The sequence below is a fragment of the Notamacropus eugenii genome, chromosome 2 (assembly GCF_028372415.1).
Source record: "Notamacropus eugenii isolate mMacEug1 chromosome 2, mMacEug1.pri_v2, whole genome shotgun sequence".
NCBI classification, from domain to species: Eukaryota; Metazoa; Chordata; class Mammalia; order Diprotodontia; family Macropodidae; genus Notamacropus; species Notamacropus eugenii.
The window spans coordinates 398,006,621-398,023,419 of NC_092873.1; the positions used below are offsets into that span (position 1 = coordinate 398,006,621).

General features: G+C 37.8%; 1 long non-coding RNA gene and 1 pseudogene across 1 annotated transcript in view; one reads left to right on the forward strand and one right to left on the reverse strand.

The window, feature by feature from the left end:
• LOC140522432 (uncharacterized) overlaps nt 1–16,799 on the forward strand; it is a 371,870-nt gene that overhangs the window by 274,868 nt on the left and 80,203 nt on the right. The window lies entirely within an intron of this gene.
• LOC140524095 (kallikrein-14 pseudogene) lies at nt 698–1,710 on the reverse strand (annotated as a pseudogene).

Genomic DNA, 16,799 nt, shown 5'->3' on the forward strand with positions numbered 1-16,799 from the left:
GTTCCAGAATTTGATTTAAGGAGTTATTTTAAAAGTGTTTGGAGGGAAATGTTGGTAGAGTTCAGCTTTGTTTTTGCCTATACTCTCATCTTGGCTCCATGCAATATAAAATCATTATTAAAACTTATTATTAAATTATTAAAAACTATTCTCTAACCCAGTTTTCAAATCACCCAACAGTTAGATTGGTAATCAATTAGATTACAATTAGATCGCATGCTTCTTTTTTTTTTTTCACATTCCAATCATGAAAGTCTCATAGGTTTTATTAATCTAAAATTGTTGGGGGAGGAGTGACCAAGAGGGACCTGCTAAGTTACCTATCACTCTCGATACCTGAGCAAGGCAGTGGATTCATGAAAGGAGCCAGGATACCTGGGAAGTTGAGGATAGATCTGCCTTCAGACCCCAAGATCAGGCAGAGAACACTAGTCTTGAATTGTTACACCCCAGCTATATGACATTAGGAAGTCACTCTTACCCTCAGTTTCCCCATTTGTAAAAATTCAAGTATATGGTTTTTCTAAAAGGTCCTTTTCAGACCTGCTATTTCAGGTTATTTACATCTCTAAATCCTTTTGATTCTCTTCCCATCCATCCAAATCTAGACTAGAAATGGGTCTAGGAAATCTGGGTCTTCTAGAGGCCCATGGTAGGGAAATCAGGCAGGCTAAGTCCTGTCCTTGGGGGAGGGGGAGGTTACATTGTAGGGGTGTGGGGCTGAGGCAGCTCATCAATTCTTCTGCATTTCATTTAAGATCCAGGTCCGGTAACGGCACAGGTTGGTATAAACACCAGGATACCCAGGCAGGGTGCAGTGTTCCATGCCCCAAGATACCAGACCCTGCAAGACCCCATTGCACACCAAGGGGCCTCCAGAGTCACCCTGGCAGGAATCCTTGCCACCTTTCTTGTCCCCAGCACACACCATACCAGGAGTGATGGCTTTTCCGTAGTAAGCATTTTTGCAGCTTTCCTCAGAAAAGATACTGATCTTTAGACACTGGAGGGTGCTGGGATATTTGGCGAAAGGACTGGACACAGTACCCCAGCTGGACACCAGGCAGTCTGTGCCAGGATTGGCACAATTTTTTGCCAGCTGAATGGGTTTTACTTGGTTGGTCAACTTCACTGGCTTCTCTAGATAGAGGAGCATGAGGTCATTGTTGCTGGTTCTGGGGCTATAGGAGGGGTGGGGAACTCGACGCTCCACCCCAACTGACTGCTGAGAGGGCTCCAGGCGTCTAATATTGTGCTTTCCCAAGACCACGCGAAGGTTCCAGTGGTTACAGTGAGCTGCGGTGAGGACCCAATCATTGGACAGCAGGACACCCCCACAGCGGAATTGCCGATTGGCTAAGAGTGCCGCCTGCCAGGGCTGGGAGTTGGGAATACACGTATAACCACCAATGATTTTTTCTTCATTCCTCTCTGCATTGGCTGTGGCAGTGACCCACAGAAGAGGCAGTGTTAAGAAGAAAAAGAACATTTCTTAAGAGTTGTCTAATTGGGGTTGGGAAGGTCTGAGGACAAGTAGATAAAAAAAAAAAATTGGCTAACAGAAACAATTCTACTCAGAAATGCAGATACAGAAATCGATGGAGTGAGATAGACAGAGTACCACAGGCAGACAGATAGTGCCCCTAACAGGATAGAGGATGTGGAGGCTGAATGAAGAACGAAGTACAAGCAGATAAGAGGTGGTCGAGAGCCCGAAGTCCCCACAGGGAGAAAGGGCAGAAGGACTGGTCCAGGAGAAGGTATCTTCCTCTTGTCTCAGATCGCATGCTTCTTGACGGCATGGAATCTTTTTTGCCTCTTAGCACAGTGCTTTTCTCAAAAATGGCATGTAATAAATGTTTTATTGATTGGTTTATTTATCAAATATTTATTAAGTTCAAGGTATTGTGCTAGGCTCTTGGGGAGAGGGAAATGTAAACACATAAGGCAGGATTTTTTCCCTGAAATCTCTTAAGAGTCAAAGAGGGAAGGCATAAACCCTGACCAAAATGAAAACAATAAAGATCATATTATCAGATGATTATCAAATTATCAAATGATCCTAGATCATAAAGCACTATTTTCTGCCAATTAGAATTCAAAGGGTTCTGGGGTATTATTGATTCAGTAGTTATCAGTGAAATAGAACACAACCTATCCACATTTATCTACCCTGTGTGACTTGTCTATATCCTCCCAAAAGTTCACCGTAGGGATTCCATTCAATGAGCTCATGGCCTCCTTCCTTTCACTTGACAAGCAGGAGTCCTAGTGGATCACTCTGGCTGTTCATAAATCATTACTTGTTCTTGTCAATTACTTTTTCTTGTCACCTACCCATCCACCCATCTTCTTTTTCTCTCAGAAAATTTCTTGGTGATGTTCTTTACTCCTCTTCTCTGGACTTCCTCTTTGGCTGTGTATGGCAGCTTGCTCACATTTCCCATAGGTTCCTTCTGTGTGATTCTTATCTTTAGTTTTTTGGAGGCAATAGAGTAAATATAACCACACACTGATAAAATACTTATGCTAAAAACAGCCTTTGCTTCCAAGGGAAGCTTGGGGTCAACAAGAGCTGTTTATAAATAGAATGGCCTGTCTTGAAAAGAAAGGAAGAGGAATTCAAAAAGAAGCTGGATCTCCCTCGGTAATGCTGCCAAAGAAATTCTGACCGGAACATAAAGTAGAACTCGATAACTTCTAAGATCTTTTTTTTTAAAGTTATACAAGTTGATGATTTTAAGATTCTAAAAATTGTACAATGTGTTCAGAAGAGGAAGAGGTCTTTTCCAGCTAAGGTGGTGGCAGAGAAATCTTCCATAAAGAAGTGCAATTTGATTTTGGCTTTCAACTAGGGCTAGGAATCGTATAGACTAAAAGTAAGGGAAGTGCATTTCTGATATGGAGAATAGTATGAACAACAATATGAAGGTGAGAAAATGTGGAACATGTTCAAGATATGGTAATAACTATGAGAAACATTTTGAACAAAATGATATCAGGACTTGGTATTGGCTATGAAATGTGAGGAAGAGGGAGAAGCCAATGGTGATGGACATTTCAAAACAATGGCTGTACTAACAAAAGTAGGAAAACTTTAGGGTGGTAGAGGTTATTTGGGAAAAGCAGGCAAGACTATTAGTTTTGAAACAGGGTTTTAGAAACAGTTCTTATTGGGAATAGGATGAAGAGGAAATATCCAATTTCCAAGAGGAACTGGAAATGATAACTCAAAAATCCCATTATTATAATATATAATATATATCTTATATAAATATATATGTAACATCATATATATACATATATATGTATGTATAGATCTCATCTGCAAAGATGTTGTAATGAAATTTAGAGTGGATAGAATCTTTGAGGGAGAAACTGTGAAGAAAGAAAAGATCAAAGAGAAGAGAGAATACTTATACAAAATCGTGGAAAATATTCACATTTAGTGAGGGTCAAGATGAATAGGAATTAGAGAAGAAGAAAAAAAAAGTACATCAGAGTATTCAGAGGAGAACCAGAATAATGTAATACATAAAGATTTTCAAGAATGAGGAATGTTTAATAGTATAAAGTAGTTCAAATAGGTCAAGGAGAATGAGGACTGAGAATAGGCCTTTGTATTTGGTAATTAGGAGATTACTGATGACCTCTGAGAGTTAAATTTTAGCAAAATGAGAGACCAGAAATTGAGAGGGCCACATGGAAGAATGGATAAAGTACTCACCCTGGATTCAGAGGTCTTGGGTTCAAATTCCATCTCTTCTGCCTACCAGATGTGTAAGCATGGACAAGTCACATAATTTCTCTGGGCCTCAGGTTCCTTACCTGTAAAATGAGTTGGTTGGATTAGCTGACCTCTTAGGTATCTCAGTCTTAGAACCAACATCCTATGATCTTTGAGAGTTAAAGAGTAGTCGAGAAAATAGAGGTATGTAAAAGAGCTTTTTTGTAAAAATTTGACAAGTGAAAGGAAGGCCAAAAGGGGGTAACAATGGGAAATAAAAGTGTTTTAATCTAGGTTGGGTATACATTGTCTCTGGCAGTATACGCTGCCCAACAGTTTCCCTTTCAGGACATATAATTAAACATATAATTGCATCGACTTTATACCCTAACCCTCTCCACTCCACCCCTAAGCCAGGTCTGCTCTGCTGTGTTCTGGTCTGTCCCCTTAATAGTGATGTAAATAAAATTAAAAAAAAAAAGCTGAAGGTGACCTGTAATTTTTTTTTTTTTTAATAGGCCAATACATAAGGTTCTGATTAGAATCCATCCTCTTCTTTAGCAAACAAATCATTTTAAGGGCAGCTCAAGCTACTCAAGTTATCTGTATCTCTCAAAAGGAATCAGTTAGCAGGTCCACACTTGAGAGGGGAGAGTTATGTTGTTCAAATAAATTGGTGATGGGGGACTCGTTAGTCTGGTTTTAAATATTTTATGGGTAAGGCAGATCATCAGGTTACTCTCCCCTCATACACAACCCCAGTACCCCATGCCCAATCCCGTTTCCACCCTCTGCATCCTCCAAAGACATCACCTTCTGGAGTAGTAGTTACTCCTTTGCCCAGCATTCAGCAAATATCTCTTTTAGGAGAGAATCCTCAGAGTCTGAGCGTTGTTGCCTAGAAGCAGTCAGTGTGGAAGGATCCTTCAGTCTAGGTGGAAGGAAGAGTATTGCCTCCATAGGAAGGTGTTATACAGATGTTCACTTCCTCTCCATATTCAAGAGTTTAATCATGCTTTCCTAAGCCTGAAAGGGAGAAGTGGACTGATTCCTGATAAAAATTCATCTGTCAACCAGTTAATGGACAGGTGTTATTATCTCTACTTTACATATGGGGAAATTCAAACACCTAAGGCTCAGAGGACTAAAGCAATAGAGTCTTTTGTTGTTTACTGGCTGGTGGGTAGAGATAGTGTCAAATCTAGGTGGAAGATCATGCCCTCTAGATGTTCCTTTAAACTGAGATTTCTCTGAGTATTTATATCCCTCCCTAGGGATATGGGGATAAATCAGAAAAGCAAAAATAAATGACTTTTTGTTTCTCAGGTGAAAGCTTCTTACCAGGAACTGAGACCTCTAACTATGCCTTTTACTGGATTAATTTTCATCTTCCAAAAACAGGTGCAAGTGTCTGAATCCGACAAAGAGAAAACAGCTGTTGGGGGTAAATAATTGTCAGGAGCCTCTACCGCTTAATCTCATTTTAGACAGATATCTGCAGAAGAAATTCCTCAAAATTGTTTCTGAGAATCCAGATGAAGGGTTTAGCAGAGGTGAAAGCCAGTGATTTAATTTCATAGGGGCTTATCTCTCTTGATCTCTTTTCTTGGCAACAACGGGCCTTGAGTTATCAAACTTCTTTCCATTTTGCAAAGACAAAAAATCCCTGGCAATGAAAACCATTGACTGCTGGAAATGAACATTGAAAATGCTAAATACCACCTTGGCAGTTGCCAGAAAGGAATAAATATTGTCATTGCTTCCTTCACGCCCTTCACTTGTTAGAATGCTAAGACAACCTGAGGTGGAGGACATTAAAGACTGTAGATTTAGTTAATTTAGTTGAAACCTTTTATTTATTCTCACTGGAAGAAAAAGGGAAGGAAGGTGGAGTAAATCAGAAATGAACATCAAATTTGAAAAGCAATAGTAAAATTTAAAAATTGTTTCCCAATAAGCAGCACAAAACTATAGTCAGGAGGTGAAGAGGTTCAGGGGTGATAGGGGACCCCAAAATACCGACAGTCCGGGTCGTGCTCGAATGAATTTGACTCAAGCCTTCTTAAAGCCAAAGAAAACAAAGTTCATTAAAGATTCGCCAAATTGGGTTGCCTCTTAAGGAGCCTAAGTATTTGTAACGCTTGTATTCACAAGCGGGCCAGATAGAATCCCAGCTAGACAGGGTCTGAGCTGGATTGGATCTGAGCGCCTTCATGGAGGCAAGATGGAACTTAAATACAGAAAAGAGTATAGGAGGGATGGGGGAGGGGGGGTGTCTGGTAGTCCAGGGTGATGGGAGGAGGGGTTTAGGAAGGGTCTTGAGGAGAAGTCCAAGGAGGGAATCCAAGGAGGGTCAAAGACTGGAAACAGCTGGAGGCTATCACAGGCTATCACAAGACAGACTAGGGGGCACCTAGGTGGGAAACAGGTGGGGCAATCCAGAGATCTTGATAGGGGCAGTATGTGGATGGATCCAGGTCTTGATGGGAGTGGTCGGTAGCCTGGGGAATGGGGTTTTGATGGGATCAAAGGTGGGGGGTGCAACAGAGACCTGATTAGAATGATAATGAAAAGCCCGTGGGCTTCCTGAGACTTCTGGAACAAATTGGAAGATTAGATTTGAGTAACAAAGGCCAGATTAAGTGGGAAGATTCAAGGGGAGCTCAAGGAGGCTCCTGGAGTCTGAACCCCATCAGAGGTATGATGGCAATCAAAACAGGATCTTTTGCTGTTTTAGTTTTAGTATGATCAAGTGACACTGATTGAATCCTGCCTTTTATCAATCAAACATCTTCACAAGGAGTAAAGTGTAGAAACAAGAGTTTCTTTAACTAGAAAGTGTTTTTGTATTGTTAACTATTTTAATGTGATTAAAGATCATTCTCACCCATTGATGGGCCTGCCCTTCTGGGAAGCCTGATTAGGGGAATTGTTTTGTAGGAGGGTCCCAAGTGCCTTTTGTTTTTTCTATTGAAGCACTGGGTCAAAGGGTTGTGATACCCTCTTGCTCTAAAAATGGTATAAATACTCTGAGTTGAGGTTTTCCTTGGGGGCTTAGTTTTGGTAAGAAGGTTTGAGTGCCAGATGAGGACTCTGGGAAGCCACCAGGGAGGTTCCCCCCCCCCCCCAACTTTGAGAACTCAGATTTTGTGCTTTCATCTCTGGTAATTGTGGTCAGACAGCTGTACCTCCTGTTGAATAATGGTCAGACATTTTGGAAGCATGTCTGTTGACTTTTAATTTCTCTGTATTTTCTTTGAAGTTCAGAGTGTTGTGCTTGATTAAACTGACGGTTAACCCCTTAAAAGTTGCCTTTCCTTTTATGAATGCATATCTAAGAACCTGTGGTAGCAGGTCCCCCTGTGTCTGTTGGGGTGCTTACTGATACAAGAGGTTAGCAGAGATTTTACCATGATAAAAAGTAACCCAATTATGATTACAGATTTCTCATAATTATACCCATTTTTCCCTTAAAAAGTTTTATTTTTTTCTCCCATTTCTGTTATGAATCAACCAAAATATGCTTGATCTGCTTAATTTTGGGGTCTACTTTTGGGTTTTGTTTTGAGATACTAAGAACCGTAGCAGATATTGGCTAGCTCAATTTGTTGTACAACCTTGGCAATGTATCATCCCTGTATTAGAATTTTCCCAAGTCAAAGATTCTTTATTAAATTATGCTAAATATAAGGCAGCAGGAAGCTAGTGGATAGAGTGCTGGGCCTGGAGTCAGGAAGACTCATCTTTCTAAGTTCAAATTTGGCCTTAGACAGTATTAACTATGTGCCCTTGGGCAAGTCCTTTCATCCTGTTTGCCTCAGTTGCTCATCTATAAAATGAGCTGGAGAAGAAAATGGCAAACCACTCCAGTATCTTTGCCAAGAAAACCCCAAATGGGGTCATGAAGAGTCAGGCAGGACTGAGCAACAAGAAGTACAAATCATTGTGCAAATTCTGGGAACTTAGGGGAGGGAGCTGGTGATATAAAGTTAAATAAGGCATAATCCCTGCATGCAAGTAGTAACGGTCTAGCAAGGGAGAAAAGGACAGCTCCCTTGATACCTATAGTACAAAATTAAATATAAGTACTTAAGGAAAGTACAAAGAGTGCATTACTTAAAATATGGGAAAAGGTCAATCATTTCCAATTAGAAAGATAATAGAATCATCTGGAGCAGATCTGCACAACTTGTAAACTTCTATGGGCCACAGATAGATTAGACTGGAAGACAGACTGATGATGGTTGGTTGCTGTGGGTCATGTGACAAGCAGAAGATTTCTCCGTGACAACCTTACATTTTCCACCAGCCTTGGGAATTCCTTGGGTGGACCACTTGTATAGTTGAGTAGGCCTAACCTACAGTCTTGGAATTTTAGCGTTGTAAAGGAGCTCTGAGTATTCAAATCAGACTTTCCTCTGCAACAAAACTTCTTAGCTTTTGGGGTGGGGGTGGAGTCTATGACTTACAGGGTTTTTTTGATAACTGTATTTAAACTGTAATTCTAACTTTATTAAAACAAGATGGGTTTCTTCTACAATCCCATGTGTTTTATTTATTTAAAAAGGACACTCTGAGGAGGAGTCCATTGACAAGAACCCCTTATTTACAACAAACTTAATGAGCATTTTTTTTCCACCCTCTATTTCAAGACCTTCAATGGCAACCTATTCCACTTTTGGTTAGTTCTAATGATGAGGAAGTTTTTCATGATATTCAGCCTTATCTTTGCAGCTTCTGCATCTTCAAGACTTTTTCTTTGGGTTGCCCTAATTAATCTGCTTGGGCTGCATCTTACAGTAAGTTGTAAGAAAGAAGTATAAAGTAAGACTAAAAAAGTAGGGAAGTACAGACTATAAAGGGCATATTCATAAAATATAAAAAATGCCTTTTATGATCTTGATAAACATCAACAAACATGCACACATCCCAACAATTTCTACTTCATTCTACCTGCTCTCCAGCCATCCTATTCATCTTCCTCCTTCCTTTAGCACCAGAATCTCAGATTGTGTCCCTGAGATCCTGGAGTTTCTTAAATGAGCTTTGGCCACCCACATGCTTGGCACTGCCAAGGGATTCAACATCAGAAAGTGATATAATTTTTTTTCAATAGAAATGATATTAACACAGAGACATTATTACCACTTTGCTGCTGCACCCTGATGACCATGGGATCTTCCCAATTAACTTGCAGCTCAAACCTTCTATCTATGTTTTCTGATTCATTAGAATTGAGAGGAGAAACTGTCTAATTCTTCTGTTTGTATTTCTAGCACTTTGTATGTATGAAGTACTTAATAGATACTTCATTCATTCATTCATTCTTCCTGGGACCTAGACTTCCTAATCATCTCTATTTATACACCATGCCATCACAATGGTTTCTTGCCCCCTCTTCTAGCTTCCCTTTCTGTATTGTCTTCCATTAGCATGCAATCTCCTTGAGAGCTGAGAATGCCTTTGGTTGCTTTGATTTGCATCCCTAATACTTAGCACAATGCCTGGTGCATAGTAATTTCTTAATTAAAATTTCTTTGTCTCTGTTTCCCTATATAAATAAGAATAGAAAGAAAGACTGCATATGAAATGGTAAATCTTGACTACATATAGTTAGTTTTAAAACTACTTTTCAAATTTAATGTGGTAGTTATAACTGCTTCACATTTCTGTGTCTCTTTCTGAACTTTTTTGTTCTGTATATTTGAAAATTATTCACAAATGTTTTTATTTTTCTGTATTATTGCTATCACTACCCATAACTTCCACCTCAATGAAAGAAGTCTTCTCTTGTAACAAAATAGTACAGCCATACAAACCATTGTCCATGGCTCATTAAGCACATTTTATTGGTTATTTCTCTATCAAGAGATGGGAAAATGCATGAATTTTCTGATCATTTTGAAACTGTGGCCCATATTAATCAAGAATACTATTGTGACTTAGCCTTGGGTTCTGTATAGGTCATCTTAAAAGTTAGAACTTTTTGCTTTAAATCAGAAAATCAGTTTGTCTGTAGCACTTCATCTTGGACTTGAAATCTGGAACTCTGGCTCTCTGCCATCTTTCAGTATTTCTGAAGATTTTTAAAATTCTATTTGTTGAATTACCAATTTTTAAGAAAATATGTAATATAGGAATATGAAATGCAGAAGTATATTTCCATAGCCTGTTGATCACCTACTTCAGTCTGGCCTTTCTATAATTCTAGCAATGCTTTTATTCTTATTTTTCTTCTGGGGGAATATTTTTACCAGACGGTATTTTGTCTCCATCCAAATTATCTCTCTTGCTTACCTTATTGGTTCATGGCTCTGGTTAGATTCTACTAGGATAAGAGATAATTATGGTGAACTCTTTCTTGCTTTTCTATCGCACCTTTTATCTTCACTTCTTGAGGAAGAATTTAAAATCTTACTTTGAGGATGGTGATCCTAATATCTGTGCCTATTTATATAGCAACTTATTCTCTGTCTTCTTTTTTCCATCCTCCTCTTTGTCCTTCCCTTTGCCCTCCTTCTTCTCTTCTTCCCCTTCTCCTTTTCACTATTTTTTATTGTTGTTGCTGCCATCCCAAATGAGAGTTTTCAGCATTACCTTCCTTCTTCCCCATATCTCTTTTAATTAGAAGGACCTTTCCACCAGCATTTCCAGTTTGGTTGGACTTCTTTCTTGGCACTTTCAGGTGTGACCTGGTTGTTTATGGGAAGGATGAGAACAGGAGGAAGTGGAATACTCCACACCCAGAATGATGTCATCCCTAGTCTGTACCTGAAATGTGCTATCCTCAAAAAAAAAGGGAGAGGAGCATTTTGCAATTTGATTCTCTCCCTCAAAAACCCATCCACTTTGAATTACATAGATAGTAATGAAGTGTGAAGCAGCAAATAGCCAAAGAGCAGGTGGCATCTCTTTCTCCTAAGGACAGATCCTCATTTGTCTAAGGTGAATTAGTGAGGTCAGGTCTCACTAGGTGTCACAGTGAATAGTTATACTTGGAGTCAGGAAAAACTGAGTTCAAAATCTACTTCAGACATTTACTAGTTCTATGACCCTGGATGAATCATTTAACCCCTGGGGATAATAATAATATCTACTTCCCAAGGTGGATGTGAGGGTAAAATGAGATAATACTTATAAATCATTTTGAAAATCTTAAAGTGCTACATAAATGCTATTTAATGATTATTCCAACCAACTCAGTACAAGTGAAAACTTGTATTTCTGTAAAATGAAATAATTTGGTAGGTAACTGGAACTATTATCTACTTTTTGCCAATTCAACAACAAATTTAGCTCAGTAGACATTCATTTAGTATTAACCACTGGGAATTTACAAACAGAAATGCAAGAAGTCCATACCTGCAATTAGCTTACATTCTGCTATAAATGGGCTAAAGTGAGGTCAAAGAGGTGGTGTGTGTATGTCTGTGGTGTGTGTGTTAATCTGTACATAAAACCCCAAACATGATCAACAGCTAAAGCTACAAAAAACTCTGTTCTATTGTTTCTAAATTAATTCTGTTAAAATTTTTTTTATTAAACTCCAGAATGAAATATGTTATACTGCATTCAGATTCAAGAATAATGAATAGATAATATTTAATAATTATTTTAAACAAAGTTCTAACCAAGATAAGTGGAAGACTCCAACATCAAATATCATACATAATATATTTTTATAATTCTGAGTACATAAAGAGGAGAGGGAAGAAGAAGAAGGAATTTAGACACATTGTATACTTTAAGGAGGTGCTTTTGATTCATAAAAACTCACAGAATAATAGTATAAGTAAAATTCCTATTTATAGTTCAACCTTACCTTTCATGTGAAGTTTATGAATCATTTTCCTTAAGATTTCACATTGGGATCTAATTAGGAATGAAACAAGAGAGTCTTTAATCAATGTGAGAAATATCCATTGTTCTGGGAATCTAGATTATTCAGAACATATTATTGTCTTGGCAGGGGAATATGATTTAGTATTAAAAATCAAGTAAATGAGCCCAAAAAGCACTATCAGAACTCTGGAGTAAATAATTTAGAGTTAAAAGTGAGGTGGATTTTTTGTTTGTTTGTTTTCCTTAGTTCTATCTCTGCATTTTTCTCATTTGTCTCTAAAAGTGCTTATACTTCTAGTTATTTTAAATGGACTGTCATTACTTATATAACTTTAAATGTGGCCCTATGAAGCCAAATGGTCATTTATTTTGAGAATAGGAAGGAAAAATGCTGTGGAATGCAATGCCAAATGGGACTTATGCAACAAAAGGTAAATATATGTTTCAAAGTCAAAAATAGTGATTCTGAAAGTGTGACCAAAGACATCTGGGATTTTCTGAGACCTTTTTAGGAAGTCTAAGGTCAAAACTGTTTACAAAATAATCCTAAGATGTTTTGATTTCTAATATGGTAAACATTGATAGATATAACCCACATGGACAAAATCTATTTGAGATCATCATTAATTTTCAGTGTTGAAGTCCTGAGACTAAAAGTTTTGAGAACCTCAGGCCTGAAGAAAGACACCAACCTTAGAACTATGGTTAGCTTATTGTACAGTAACTGTAGTGAAACAACTGAGGAAGAAGAAGCGATAACTAAGGGAGAAGAATATACATTCAGACAGCACAGTGATTAAAGCATCATAATTTACAACTCTGCTATCCATTCTTAATTTCTACTTTTCTTACTATTTGTCTTCTGATTATTTTGTTGTGAAGAGTATAGGTGCTGGCCTGAGAAAAATGAATTATGATAATATAATGAGATTGGGCATATGCAATCTCAAATAGCCAAAATAGCTTATGGAAATGTGGAATAGTTGGTCAGTTAACAGTAAAGTTATCTGTACAATATTAAGCATTCTTTTTTTTTTTCATTTTGAACTTCGTTTACATCTGTCAGTATTTGTGCTAATTGAGATAGATTCATTTTGTGATTTCTAGTTGGTTATCTGTACATGGAGTAAGGCTGTGAATATAAGAAGTTAACCATGTCAATACATACATTTTACTCTTCAATGACAGCAGTATCTCTTTATGTAAATACACATATTAGAATTCCTGTAAGTACCTTAACTTCCAAGTTCCTCAACTTATTACTGCGATCTACTCTACCTCACTGCAGCCACACATAGAGATGGTAATAGCCTTGATCTTTTCATCACCCAAATGATCCACTTCTTAGATCAGGCACCCTAAAATTCCTTTATTTGCTCATAATCTACTATCATCTGACTTTTACATGAATGAGTGATCACATTCTATCCTGTCTTCTCCTCATCACTGCTCACTTTATCATCCCTTTTCTTGAACTACTCTTTAATTTCTCCCTGCCTAATGGTTGCTTCTGTGCTGCCTATAAACATGTCTATGTCTCCTGAATTCTCAAAAAAACCCTCTCTTGACTCATCTATCCTTGCAGACTATCATCTTACCTCTTCTTTTTTGTGCCTAAATTCATTCATAAGACCATCTACAAATAGGTGACTCTACTTCCTTTCCTCTCATTTTCTTTTTAACTTTGTAATCTAGTTTCCAACTTCATATGAAATTGATCTCCTCAAAGTTACCAGTGATTTCTTAATATCAAATCTAAATGCCTTTTCTCAATTCTTATCCTTTCTAACCTCTATGTAATCAATGACACTGTCAATTATTTCTTCTCTTTGATACTCTCTTTTCTACAGTTTTTTGTGACACTGCTTTGCCCTGGTTTTTTCCTATCTATTCAACTGCTCTTTCTCAGGCTCCTTTGCTGGATCTTTATCCAGATCACAACTACTAACTATGGGTGGTCCTCAAGGCTTTGTTCTGGACCCTCTTCTATTTTCATTTACTGTTCTTCAGACATTCTGACATTTCATGACTATCCTCCATTAGGTCCTGAACTCTGTCCAAGCTCATGTTCATTGTTTCCATGACATTATCTATCCATCTCATCTTCTGCCTTCCCTTTTGCCTTCAGTCATTCCCAAAATCAGGGTCTTTTCCAGTGAGTCCCATCTCATTATATGGCTAAAGTATCTAAGCTTCAGTATTTGACCTTCCAATGAATACCCTCAATTAATTTCTTTAAGTATTGATTGATTTTGTCTCCTTGCTATTCAAAGGACTCTCAAAAGTCTTCTCCAGCACCACAATTTGATAACTTTGATTCTATGGAGCTCAGCTTCCCTTATAGGCCAACTTTCACAGCTATACATTGCTACTGGAAAAAAAAAAGACACATAATTTTGACTATGGGGACTTTTGTTGGCAAGGTGATATCTTTGTTTTTTAGTATGCTGTCCAGATTTGCCACACTTTTCCTTCCAAGGAGCAAGCATCTTTTTTAATTCCATGGCTATAGTCATAGTCTGCAGCGATCTTTGAGTCAAAGAATATAAAATCTGACACTGCTTCCATTTCTTCTCCCTCTATTTGTGAGACAGTGAAGGGACTAGTTGCCAAGATCTTAGTTTTTTTGAAGTAGCTTCAAGTCAGCCTTTATATTCTCCTCTTTTACCCTTATCAAGAGGCTTCTTAATTCTGCACTTTCTGCCATCAGAGTAGTATTGTCTGCATGTTAGAGATTCTTAATATTTCTCCTGGCTACCTTAATTCAGTTTTTTGATTTGTCCTGACTGGTGTTTCACATGATGTACACATATAAGTTAAATAAACGATGTGACAATATACAGTCTTGTTTTACTCCTTTTCCAATCATAAACCAATAAGTTGTTCTGTGTTGGGTTCTAACTGTTGGTTCTTGGCTTGCATACAAATTACTCAGGAGATGACAAGTAAGGTGATCTGATACTCTCATTACTGAGGACTTGCAGCATTTTGTTGTGACACACAGAGTAAAGGGTTTAAGTGTAGTCTGTGAAAAAGTACATGTTTTTTTATGGAACTCCCTTGCTTTCTTTATTATCCAGCAAATGTTGATAATTTGGTTTCTAGTTCCTCTGCTTCTTAGAAAACTGGATTATTCTTTTGGTAATTCTCAGCTCACATATTGCTGAAATCTAGATAGGAGAATTTTAAGTATTATTGGTATATGAAATGAGTACAGTTGTTTGGTAATTTGAACATTCTCTGACATTGTCTTTCTTTAGGATTGGGATGCAAATTGATTTTTTCCAATCTGTTAGCCACTGTTAAGTTTCCCAAGTGGCTAGCATATTGAATTCAGCACTTTTGACAGCATCACCTTTTGAGATTTTTAAATAGCTCAGCTGGGAAGATGGCAGTAAGTCAGAAAATTTCAAGCTCTCAAAATTTCCCTCCACAAAAGAGACAAAATAGTGCCTCTAGGAAAACAGAGAGCAGTGAAAACAAATAAGAGTAGGGGCAAAATAAGGGTTCTCTTGGGATAATCAGAGAAGACCTGAAGAAAAATAATAAGAGTAAAAAACTTCCAGACTAGGGTCTGCTTTAACAATGAAGGACAAACTGCTTAAGCAACAAGTGCCACACCCTGGGCTTACCAGGTTTGAGAAGGTACCTTGACCATCATAAGAACTTCTACCCCCATGAGAGTCAGGGGAGTTGGGCATCTTACCTGGGAAAGAGCTAGGGAACCTCTGCTGTGCTGCAGAGAGCAACAGGGGTGAGAAGGAACCAGCACATGACTAGTGAGTACAGAAGCAGTAGGGCAGGGATGCTGCTTGCTGTAGGTACTTACAGGGGACAGGAGGTTTTGGTTTGAGTTCAAGGTCAGAGGGGAGAGCTGAACATGATCAGACACCAGAGGCACCATCCTCCATACCCCAGGACTAGAGGTGATTGTAAAAACTAAATTATTCCAAAAAAAAAAAAATGAACAGACAACGGAGAAAGAATCCAACCACAGAAAGTTATTATGGGAATAGATAAGATAGGAGTGTGCCTTTAGAGGAGGATACTAAAGAAAAGAAACCCTCTTCCGCTCAAAGAGTAGTGTCAAATGGTAACCTGCCCAAAAAGAATTCATTGAAGAACTTAAAAAAAGCCTTTAAAAATCAGATGAGAGAGATTGAAGAAAAATTAAAAAGAAAAATAGGAATTATACAAGAAAATAAGATTATGACAAGAAAGTCAGCCAATTAGAAAAGGGGATTCATAATCTTAGGGAAGAAAAGCAGTTCTTGAAAATTAGAACTGGTAAGGGGAAGTCAAGAAAATTTTAAGGGATGAAGAAACAAAATATGTATGTACACACACACACACACACAGAAAGAATGAACAAATGGAAGAGAATGTGAAACATCTCATAAGAAAAACAATGAATGTAGAGAACAGATCAAAAAAGAAAACATAGGAATAATTGGACTACCTGAAAGTTCTGATTTAAAAAAAAGAATCTTGATATAATACCATGAGAAACAATTAAAGAAAATTGTCCTGAAGCATTAGAACAAGAGGGGAAAGTAGAAATAGAAAAAATTCACTGATCACCACCTGAAAGACATCCTGTAAGGAAAACCACAGGAATATAAGAAATTCTGAAACAAGAACAAAATATTATGAGCAACAAGAAAAAAGCAAGTTACATATGATGGTACTACAATTAGAATCACACAAGACCTAGCATTGGGGATAACAGGTTTTAGAACACTGTATATTGAAGAGCAAAAGCATTAGGGTTCTGGCTAAAAATATCACACCCAGCAAAGCTAAGCATAGCTTTGAATAGGAAAAAATGGAGATTTGATCAACTGTCAAACTTTCAGGGATCTGTTAAAAAAAAAACAAAAAAACCCCCCAAATCCTGAACTCAATAGAAGATTTGACATACATGAGCCTAGAGAAATATAAGGTATATACCAATGACCAATCAAAAGGGGCTAAATAAAGATAGAATATTTACCTTTTATGCATGGAAAATGTAAAACCTATGTCTGTGATGACTACTAGTAATTAGGTAGCTCATGAGAAAGATTGGGCTAGACCTGAGTATGATATGACTTTTAAAAAGTAAAACCATTCAAAAACAGCTGAAAGAGTAATTATCTTATACAAATGAGGTACAAAAGGAAGAACCAATACTGAGGAATTTGATGGGGAGGGTGCTCTTAGTTCTGGAAACCTACTTTTACTGGAAATG